This window comes from Trifolium pratense, linkage group LG4 (genome assembly GCF_020283565.1).
Source record: "Trifolium pratense cultivar HEN17-A07 linkage group LG4, ARS_RC_1.1, whole genome shotgun sequence".
Classification (NCBI taxonomy): Eukaryota; Viridiplantae; Streptophyta; class Magnoliopsida; order Fabales; family Fabaceae; genus Trifolium; species Trifolium pratense.
In genome coordinates this window covers 50,965,788-50,977,469 of record NC_060062.1, presented here as the reverse complement: position 1 = coordinate 50,977,469, position 11,682 = coordinate 50,965,788, and positions in this window count along the sequence as shown.

The window sequence follows — 11,682 nt, the reverse complement described above, 5'->3', positions numbered from 1 at the left end:
GGCCTGAACAAGGTTATAAGTGAGAGGCAATCCTCACTTTACAAGTCGGTTTTGTAGGTTTGAGTTAGGCCCAACACCCAATTTTAAGATGGTATCAGAGTCTCTCCAAAATCTGTTGGGCCACCTGTTATTGGGCCACATTTATGCCCAATAGTGCTGGGCGTGAGGCAATCCTCACCGGCATTATAGGAACCTTTTCCCTATAAACCAAAGGGTTAATTTTTTTTTATTTGGCTAAGCTGAATAAATCTCTAATTGAACGAGGCAAGTTCCCCTTTGTTGCGGTTTCAGTCTCAAGGAAACAATTTCGTCACTACCCCAGGTAGAGATGAAATACTCACCGGATGACTTCTCCGCCAGAGCTGGACCCACCGAACACAAGCCTGAATAGTTAGAGTGTTTGTTTAAGAATTACCTTCTTTTTAGAGAGTTTAATACTGAGTATGTGTTGTATAAAATAGTATAAAATTGTGGATAGACAAAGGTATGCTAAGCTCCTGATACAAACATAAGTTTCAAACTCAGTGGTATATGTGAGAATTTTCTTTTCTTAGACATAAGTAATATGCATTGAGAGTAATAATTAATTTGTATACGCTGTAGATCAAGAAGATGAATTGGTAACTCTGACTCATTCGGTATTAATACTTGTACGCTATCTTCTTCTTCTTCTTCTTCTTCTTCTTCTTCTTCTTCTTCTTCTTCTTCTTCTTCTTCTTCTTCTTCTTCTTCTTCTTCTTCTTCTTCTTCTTCTTCTTCTTCTTCTTCTTCTTCTTCTTCTTCTTCTTCTTCTTCTTCTTCTTCTTCTTCTTCTTCTTCTTCTTCTTCTTCTTCTTCTTCTTCTTCTTCTTCTTCTTCTTCTTCTTCTTCTTCTTCTTCTTCTTCTTCTTCTTCTTCTTCTTCTTCTTCTTCTTCTTCTTCTTCTTCTTCTTCTTCTTCTTCTTCTTCTTCTTCTTCTTCTTCTTCTTCTTCTTCTTCTTCTTCTTCTTCTTCTTCTTCTTCTTCTTCTTCTTCTTCTTCTTCTTCTTCTTCTTCTTCTTCTTCTTCTTCTTCTTCTTCTTCTTCTTCTTCTTCTTCTTCTTCTTCTTCTTCTTCTTCTTCTTCTTCTTCTTCTTCTTCTTCTTCTTCTTCTTGATGTGGTAGACTCAAACTCAAATGCAGATGATATCTGAGCAAACGCTTCATGATGCATTGCAATTCATTCTCGTTGTCATTAATCCACAACACAACAGCTTCAGTACAAGATAAGGAAGTTGATTCTCCAACAAAAGTACATCCATGATCGCATCAAACAGTTGATCCATCTTAATATTCATATATAGGCCCGCCTAACATCCAAAGCATTTATACAGATATACATCAGAGAACATCCATCCATGAAAGCTTTTCTTCGAGGCTACGAAATCCATTTAGAGACTCTCCGGTTAAAGATTAGTAAATATGCTTAGAAAGAGAGCTTAGTCATATCTTCTTTACTACTAAAGTTTTATTCTCAGAACATACTATAGTACTTGTTCATGTGATGTGCATCACTAATTTACTCTCTCTATGGACAAGGGAAATAAAATTCATGGAAAAACAATATTTGCTTTCATTGTTCAAGAGTTGTTATTTATGTTATGGGAAATGTTTTTGTAAACATATAAATTCAAACACCCGACAAGGCGACAACGTATTTCATAGGACATACACTTCGGATACGATTTTTATTTTTTAAATAATATATTTCTCTACTCGGTTTGCTTGCTTGCACACTCCCTCGCTCTTGTATTTGCTACGGCGTGGAATACATGTCAGCCAAAATGCATGTGTGTGCAAATAGCAGGTCTCTCGTGGAGTAGGTAGTGGATGGAGTACATTAATGTCATTTCTATGACTAGTTGTGGCGTAACTTGACTATGAAGCACTGACGCAGACACTAAACACGGCGTCGTTATATGCATCGTTTTATTATGATGAGACCACAAACTGAATAATTGAACACAAGTAATGATTTGATAAAAAGAAATAATTGGACATAATCACATGTAGTAGTGTTATGTCGGCGTTGAATATTAATGAAAGTCCTTAAGCTAAATGAATCACGGATGCCATTTCATGTTATTTTTTAACAGGTTGCCACCCTATAGCAGCTAAAGTTCCTGCAATGTATGAGCTGCATTTCGCAGCAGTACCAATGGTCAGAGCTATTCTTTGTACCCTTAATTAACGCCTAGCTAGACGCAGCTATGGTTTCAGTCTTGCTCGAGAATTCACAAGCCAATTAGCCAAAGATCCTTTTGGAAGACTGCCAACTACTTGAAACTGCTTGAAGAGCATTGTGCTTGCTTTGCGAAAGAAGAAGAACAAAATTACGAATTATATTGTGTTTATAAATGATCCTGATTCCTCATCGATGATCGTCATTACATCAAAGGATTACATTGTAATCCAGTGTCATATATATCAATCTGTATGGTTTCTTTTTCATCCAAAATTCTATAACTATTCCTCTCTTAGACAAATCTAGACTAGGTTAGATGCTTTGTAACAATTGCTATACTTGCAGTAAACAATTAATAAAAACTATATATTTGAGTAAACAAGATGTAAAAGATGCAAAAAAATTATTTTCCATTTGGAGAATGATAATTTAGTGTCATTTCATAAATAATGTGTGATGAGAATGCACAAACCAAATCAAACTACTAACAAATTTATGTGATGGTGTATGTGGGATTTGGATTTTATGTGGTCATCGACTGCGTGCAAGTGTGCAGTCGGCTTTCTGACCGTCTCATCTTGATCGTACGGTTCATATTTGTGTATGTGAAATGACTAGTCTAAGACAATAGTTACCTTTAAGAGGAAAATACGTCACGCGCCCTTGACGTAGGTAACATGTAGTGGTCGAGCGCTTAAAGAGATTCGATGAATTTACCAGCTCACTTGACAAATACATAGGTTGTTTGGATTGACTTATTCGAGTTTATCCAATGATATAAGTTTTGTGAGACTTTTTGAGAATAATTTAAGAAAACAACTTATAACATTTGTTATAACTTTTTTTGACATTTTTATTAAAAAAAAAAATTGGCTTATTTTTATAAGTATTCTAAAATAGCTTGAAAACATTTTATAGCATATACAAAAATAATTTAACTTCATTTCATTTTGTATTATAGAAATAGATATATAATTAGCCTATATATAAATGCTTATCATATAAGCGCTTATCAGGCCCTATCATTTTGTGTTATAAGTTATGCATGATTGGGTTGAAACCAGGCCCTATCATGATCCTTCAGGGTCCTAGAAAAAGAGAAATGTACGCTGTTTTTACTGTCCAAAGTTAATATTCCAGACTTTGTTTTTTGTTTGTAGCATCACTTGAAATTCAAACAAACAACTCCAAAATTTAACATCTGAATCCAAGTGAAGATCTCCAGTCTTAAAATATTGGCATTGTTGAGAGAGAGGAGAATATCATTTTGTTAAGAGCGGTGGCTGCATTTGTCACCAGAGTATCAGCAGCGCGGTGCGGTGACGGAAAAATCTACGGTGATTCAGTGAAGGGAGGATGAGAAAGACGTTGACATGAAGTAACATGGTGAAAGCGATGGTGGATGGCCTAAAGGTGGATATTAATATAGTAGAGGAATGGGGGTTTGCTTTGGGGGAGGACACTTGTCTCTTTGTGGAGGAGAGTGAGACGGAGGCATCACATTTTGAGTTTGAAGAGGGGCACGTTGACCTTGAAGACCGACGCAATGTTGATGCAGTAATTGAGAGTATTGTGAAAGGAATTGATGAAGAGGTTAGCGAAGGTCTTCAAGGTAATGTTGATGTGGAGTTGGCGGCTATGCCAGAAGGTAATCTTAATGTTGAGGGGGAAGAAGGAAGGAAGGTTGCGCAAGTTACGGAAACCGTTAGCCCTGATTGTGGTTACGTGGAGTCTTCGCTTTGCCCACCAAGGGAGACTATTGACATTAGAAGCAGTGGATCTCCTTATGTGTCAGATGCTCAGGAGCGACCCGTTAATCGAAATGCTGCAGTGGAAGTTAGGGGCAGTGACAGGATTACGCTTAGCGGAAAGCGCACTAATTCTTGTCCTCCAAAGGCGAATCGCTCTGTTTTATCGGGGTCTTGGAGTTTAGAATGGTTACATGATTGTAATCATGGGGACGTAGGGGTTATTTTCTCGGCAAGCAAGAGAAGGATGAAGGGCGCCCTTTTTGGTGCGAGGCAGCAAAAAGTTAGTCAGAAAGATCCTAGAAGAAGGAAGGAAAGTGGGTTGCTCCGTCATCCGCTTCACATCATTAAAAAAGTCGCTAGGCTCCCTCCCAAAGATCGTTGTGCGACTCTAAAAGCTTTAAAAAAGCAGGTCCGACGGCGTAGAGGAGGGGACAACGTCAATCGGTCCTGTTCGATGAGCCGTCGTGCTTCTTCAGCCGAGTCATCTTCATCGTCTTCGGTCAATAATGATTGGTAGAATTGGGTGGCTATGCAAGGAACTGAGCAGATGGCAGTGGATGATATTTGGGGGTTAGGGAAGACTATCGGAGTCAAGTTTCAGGGCGATAATGTGAATTTGTTTAATGTTCTTTCTAGGGCATGCAGAGTTAAGAAGGGGCCTTCAAGCTCGCAGAAGGGGAAGGGAGCTCGGAAGGAGGCAGAGTGCTAGGGTTGTGGTGTGTGTGTGAGTGTGGGGGGGGAGAGTGTTTTTAATGAAGATTATTTCTTGGAATGTAAGAGGGTTGGGTGGGATGGAGAAGAGGAAGGAGGTTCGTAAGTTGGTGGGGGAACTGAAACCTTTTATTATTTGTATCCAAGAGACTAAGCTTCAGTCTTGTGATGATTTTCTTAGTTCGTCTTTATGGGATAGTTCTCATCATGCGTTCTCCTATCGCCCTTCGGTTGGGGCTTCGGGGGGGCTGCTAATGCTATGGGATTCCTCTGAGGTGGACGTGTGGTCGACTGAGAGCTACGAACATGTCTTGTGGTGTAGTGGTAGATTTATTCAGTCTGGTGAAGAGTTCATATTGGCAAATGTCTATGCGCCTTGTGATGATGGGGCAAAGCAAGGTTTGTGGGGCTCCCTATCGGCGCGGATTCAAGAGATGGGAAGGAAAAGGGTGTGCGTTTGTGGGGATTTTAATGCTGTTAAACAATTGGAGGAACGTCGCTCTTCTAGGGGGAGTCAACGCAGTCTGGATCACATTCCTTTTAGTCAGTTTATCGACAATAACAATTTCGTCGACCTCCCATTGATTGGGCGTAAGTTTACTTGGTTTAGAGGGGATGGTCTCTCGATGAGTAGGTTGGATAGGTTCCTGCTTTCTGAGGAGTGGTGCTTGACTTGGCCTAATTGTAAACGGCGTTTGTTAAAAATAGGCAAATTTTGGATGAAATTCTTATTGCGAATGAGGTAGTGGATGAGGCCCGAAAGTCTAAAAAAGAACTTATGCTTTTCAAGGTAGATTTTGAGAAAGCCTATGATTCGGTGGATTGGGGATATTTGGATAAGGTCATGGAGAGAATGTCGTTTCCAACCCTATGGCGGAAGTGGATTAAGGAGTGTGTGGGTACAACTACGGCATCTGTTCTTGTTAATGGTAGCCCAACTGATGAATTCCCTTTGGAACGGGGTCTTAGACAAGGTGATCCGTTATCTCCTTTTCTTTTTTTGTTGGCTGCCGAGGGTCTGAATGTGTTGATGGAGGCAATGGTAAGGCGCAACTTGTTTACGGGATTTAAAGTTGGGGTGTCAAATTCTCTTTCGGTGTCGCATCTTCAATTTGCGGATGATACTCTACTTATGGGGGAAAAGAGTTGGGCTAATGTTAGGGCGTTGAGGGCTGTTCTGGTGCTGTTTGAATCTTTGTCTGGCCTAAAGGTTAATTTTCACAAAAGCATGCTTGTTGGGGTAAATATTCCTGATTCCTGGTTAGGCGAGGCTACGTCGGCTCTTTGTTGTAGGGTGGGAAAGATTCCTTTCCTTTATTTGGGTCTTCATATTGGGGGTGATTCGAGGCGACTAGTTTTTTGGGAACCGGTGGTGGCTCGTTTAAAGAATCGTTTATCTAGGTGGAAGAGTCGCTTTCTTGCTTTTGGTGGTCGTCTGGTTCTTCTGAAATCTGTCTTGACCTCTTTACCTGTCTATGCTCTATCCTTCTTCAAAGCTCCCTCAGGTATTATTTCCTCTATTGAATCTATTTTAATTAATTTTTTTGGGGGGGTTGTGAGGATTCTAGGAAAATTGCTTGGGTTAACTGGAAAACAATTTGTTTGCGAAAGGAGTATGGTGGCTTGGGGGTTAGGCAGTTGAGGGAGTTTAATTTGGCCCTTTTGGGTAAATGGTGTTGGAGGATGTTGGTGGATAGAGAAGGGCTGTGGTTTCGAGTGTTGGCAGCTCGATATGGGGTAGAGGGAGGGAGTTTGCGAGTTGGAGGGAGGCAAGGGTCGGTGTGGTGGCGAGAGATAGCGAGTATTAGGGAGGGTGGTGAGGGGTCAGGAGGTAGTTGGTTCGGGGATCATGTGGTTAGGAGGGTGGGGGATGGATCCGATACTCTTTTTTGGATTGATCCCTGGATGGGTGAGACTCCTTTGCGTGAGAGGTTCGGGCGTCTGTTTGATTTGGTTGAGACCAAAATCTGTTCGGTAGTTGAGATGTTCTCTTTAGGGTGGGGGTTTGATGGGGAGGCTTGGGTGTGGCGGAGGTCGTTGAGGGCATGGGAGGAGGAGTTATTGAGGGAGTGTCAGATTTTATTATCTAACATTTCATTGCAGGCACAGTCTCCCGATAGGTGGCAGTGGAGGTTAGACCCTGATACAGGCTATACTGTACGGGGAACATATCAGTTTTTGACGGCTATTGACTTGGTTACTATGGATGATGCGGAGCACCTCATTTTGCACCGTCAGGTTCCTTTAAAGGTGTCCGTATTGGCTTGGCGTCTTTTGCGTGACAGGTTACCCACGAAGACAAATCTGGTTATTCGAGGCATCTTATCTCCTGCAGCTCACTTTTGTGTATCTGGATGTGGGGAGGCCGAATCGGCACATCACTTATTCATCTCATGTAGCACATTTGGCTCCTTCTGGACTCTTGTTTGCACTTGGATTGACAACTCTCCGATAGTTTCTACGTCTATTCGGGATCACTTTGTTCAGTTTACTTCTTCAGCTGATGGATCTAGAGCGCGACGGTCTTTTTTGCAGCTTATTTGGTTGGTTAGTGTTTGGGTAGTGTGGACAGAGAGAAACCATAGAGTGTTTAGCGGCTCATCTAGTACTTTGCATCAGATGTTGGACAAGATCAAGCTTTTTTCTTATCGGTGGTTGAAGACGATGAGTTTTACTTTAGTCTCAAACTACCATAGATGGGGGTCTAGTCCTTTATTATGTCTGGGTCTTGTATGATCTGTTTTGTTTTGGTTGGCTTTTCTTTATGTGACATGTTGTAAACTTTTTAGTCTACTTTGGCACATCTTGTGCTGAGCAGGCTGTTTGTTAATATATCTCATTTTAGCTTCTTCAAAAAAAAAAACATGGTGAAAGCGAAAGAGGTGAAACCATGAAATAGAAAGATGCCTGCTGCCTTGCCTTAAGATTTCTTTTTTGTTGGTCTAATTATGCTTTGATGGGCCATTATTGTTGCTACTTAAACCCCTCTAATATTACTACCTATTACCAATTTTTTTTTGTGGCCCATTTTTTTGTGGCCCTGGGCTGGAGGCCTGGTAGTCCTGGCCCAAAACCGGCCCTATTTAATACGTAAGGAAAATTAACTCTAAGGACAATAATACTCTATCCATTTCAAATGAGTGTCCTTTAGCAAAGAAAATTTGTTTTAAAATGAATGTCATTTACGACGTAGATAAGGTTAGTTTAGTGAAAATTGTCATGTCTTTTGACAATACTAGGGGTGTACATGGATTGAGCAAATCCGATCAACCCAGTCAAACCCACCCAATCCAACCCAAAAAAGTGGGTTGGGTCGGACAATTGGGTGGATATGAATTTCAAAAGTGAAAAACCCATAAAAAAAATTGGGTTCCGGGTAAAATATTTTTTTATAAAAATACTGGGTCTGTTTGGTTCGAAATAGATGGAGGCGAGGGGAGGGAAGGGGAGGAATTTTATTGGAGGGGAGGGGAAGTGAGGGGAGGGGAGGATAATATTTATGTTTGGTTCAAAAGAGGGGGAGGGGAGGTGAGAAATTTTTACTTAATATGTGTTTGGTTCACAAGGAGAGGGGAGATATTTTAAAAATAATTTATTTTTTTACCCTTAAAATCTTATAGCACTTTCTTTTTGACAATTATAACACTTATTTTAAAAACTAATATATGTTTGTTATTACCACAAATAGAAACTAAATACAAAAATCCAATAGACTTAAAAAGTCCACAAATCAAAATATTTGGATAATAATTTTTTGAACTTGATGATGGATCTAACCTAATTAATCTTTAAGGATGTAGTGCTTGCTATATTGGAATTCTTATCAAGCTCTGCTTTTCTATGTTCCAGAGTGGCCGGTTGTTCTAGTTCTAGTTTAATATCGTAACAAAATTTTCTCTTAATCCACGCAACAAAAAATTGTATCGAAATTTTCATAAAAAATTGTATTGAAATTAAAGATATATAATGTTAAGCCTTGAAAAGAATTAACGGCATATAGAAAAAAAATCAAACTATTAATTTTGATGTTTCTCAATAACATATCAAATGATTTTGAATGTGTCTGAAATTTTACACAAATGATCTATATGATATAAATTTTCAATCCAACGATGGATTTTATAAAATTTATATCGGTTAAAATGTTATTGAGAGATGTAACATTTGGTATCAAACTAGTTAGTGTCATTTGATCCTGACCCATATAATAATTATAATTTTTTTATACAAAGTTACTTCTTTTAGTTTCTTAATCAATACTCTTAAGGCACTAATTAGTGTTTTTTTATTAATTTTATAATTTGTTGTAGCGAATGAATTGACTATATGGAGACAATAGTGTCTTATAAATGGGGTCACATTGCATAAATATATAAATTTTAACTAAAAATATAATAGGAAAATGGGGTCAGTTGACCCCACTGCCCCAACCCTCAATCATGATTGCTAGTCTTAGTTTTTTTAGAGAGAAGCTCCAACTTCTCTCCAACTCTTTTCTTCTTTGCTCACCGGAAAGGGTGCTTTTCGGTCATTCTTTGACCCGAAATCACCCATATGGTTATTCGTTCTACATATGTTTGGTTTTTATTTTTTGTTTCTTTAGGTAATTTTGTTGTTTCAGTGGTGTTCTGGATCTGCTAAAAGTCTAACATACGAGAAGACTCATAAAAATGGGATAATAACAAACATGTGGCAACGTGACCACGACGAACATACAAACGAGCACAGACTAAAGGTGAAGAGCCTAAACCGTCCTCAAGTGCTCGTACAAAATGACAATACAAGTGTTATCTGTGGAAGATCCACTCTACGTGAGGGACCCCACGGTAATGTAAACCCTAATATCCTCTCATGTATAAACACTCGTACATCAATCCTTAGGGATGCCATTATGCGCCTTCATTTACACTCTTTAAACCTCTTTCATGCACTAACATGAGCGTCAGAGTGCTAACATGACTGCAGGTACCCTTGCCCCCAACATACCAAGGCCGGAATCGTCAAGCTCTCCACCATCATCACTCTACCACTAGCCGAGACGTCGCAGTTCAGAAGTCGACTCAACCAGCATAATCCATTTCTGAACGCCTAGTTCAAGTACAACGCTGTTTGATTTTTCGTCTTGACTTGTTTATTTTATTTTCTATCTTGGTGTGGTACGTGTTCTATATATTGATTTTCCTTCTTGTTGCGGTGTTCGTTTGATTTATACCGATAAGTTATGTTTCACCTGCGACAGCTACAAATTCAACCAATGAGCATGTCCTCAACAATTCAAATCTTGAGGCACAAGTATTCATGTCACTTAAATTTTGTCATTTGTAGGCAAAAACATATCATTTTATATTATTAACTTAAATGTTGTGAAGTTGTTGCAAATTCATCCTTTTTTCTTTTTCACCGATGTTGAATTTTATGCTTGTATGTGATGTACTATACCATGACGGCTTAAAAATAAATTTAAGAAAATAAATTTGGTGATTGGATAGTAAACCTAATCATGGCGGCTAAAAAATAATATCAACACCAATATTAAAGTGTAAAACTATAATGAGTATTTCTATCATATATAAATTTGCACATATTAAAAAATAAAAAAAAATAGTAAATTTGTATTGAAATTTATACAGTTTATATTAAATATATAAATTTTTAACAAATAATTATTATTTTAAATAAAAAAATCACTACTTTTAATTGTTTTAACACGTACTCCCTCCGCCATTATTTATAAGCAAAAATTACTTTTTAGATTAATTGAATAACTAATATGTATGTAACCTATATCTAAGCTAAATACATCAGTTATTCAATGAATCTAAAAAACAATTTTTATCTATAAATAAAGTCGGAGGGAGTACAAAATTGCATATGTTATACATAAATTCTTGAGCTTGAGACCGTGATGTCTATCCACCTCCTGGTGATGAAGACACTCCTATTTCCTAAATCTTGAATTAGATGGATCCACATGCATTGATGATAGGGTTGTTAAGAAATATTTTCATAACATTTAATGAGGATTTGATTGTAATAATTGAATGTTGAAGCTATGGAATTTATTGCTATACTTTTCTAAATGGATGTTATATCTCTCGTTAACATGTGTTCTATCTTTCTTTGAATTTAAATAACCACTCAGTTATATCTAATAATAATATAAGGATCAAAATCTTTGGTCATTTTATTTTTTTGTTTTGTCACAAAATTTTGTCCTTTTAAAAAGCCAAGATACAATTAATGATACTTTACCATTTATATTCTTATAAAAACTAAAGTATTCATTAAATGCATTTTCTCTTAACTTATCCATCTTTATGACTTCTTAATCCACGTGTATAACTCTAAAAGGATCAAAATTTTGGGTCGGAGAGAGTATATAAACAACACTAAAACACACCTGCAAACACTATCAAAACTATACACTCATTCTTCTTAAAGAAAAAACTATATATTCATTAGAAGGGCACGATGAAGAGCTAGAAACCAAACATAGAGAACAAAATTCTTACTACTCAAAGCCCCTCTACACCAAAAGGCCTTAGAAACAACAATCTATTCCTGGGAAGTTGCCGGTGAGTAGAGTGGTGGTTGGCGAGCAAGGTGCTTGGCGGTGAGTCCTTGGAAGTTTATGTCGAAGGTTGAATGGAAGAAGAAATGGTAGTTTTATTTTAGGGTTTTAGAGAATGAGTGATTTAACAGAAAAGTTAATCGAGAGACTAAACTGATGGATGCGAGTATAGTTTAGAAACTAAACTGGTGAGTGAGTAATAATTTAGAGAGACTAAATTGACTATTTAATTGTTGATAAACTAAAATGAAAATTTCCCATCTCAAACTAGTTGAAGGACTCACATCCCAAGTTGATAATATTAATAACACTTCAAAACTCTAACACCTCCTATCATATGCTCCCTCCGGACTTATTTATAAGTAAAAATTACTTTTTAGATTCATTGAACAACTGATTTATTTAGTCTATATCTTCGTTAGATACATCAGTTGTTCAATGAATCT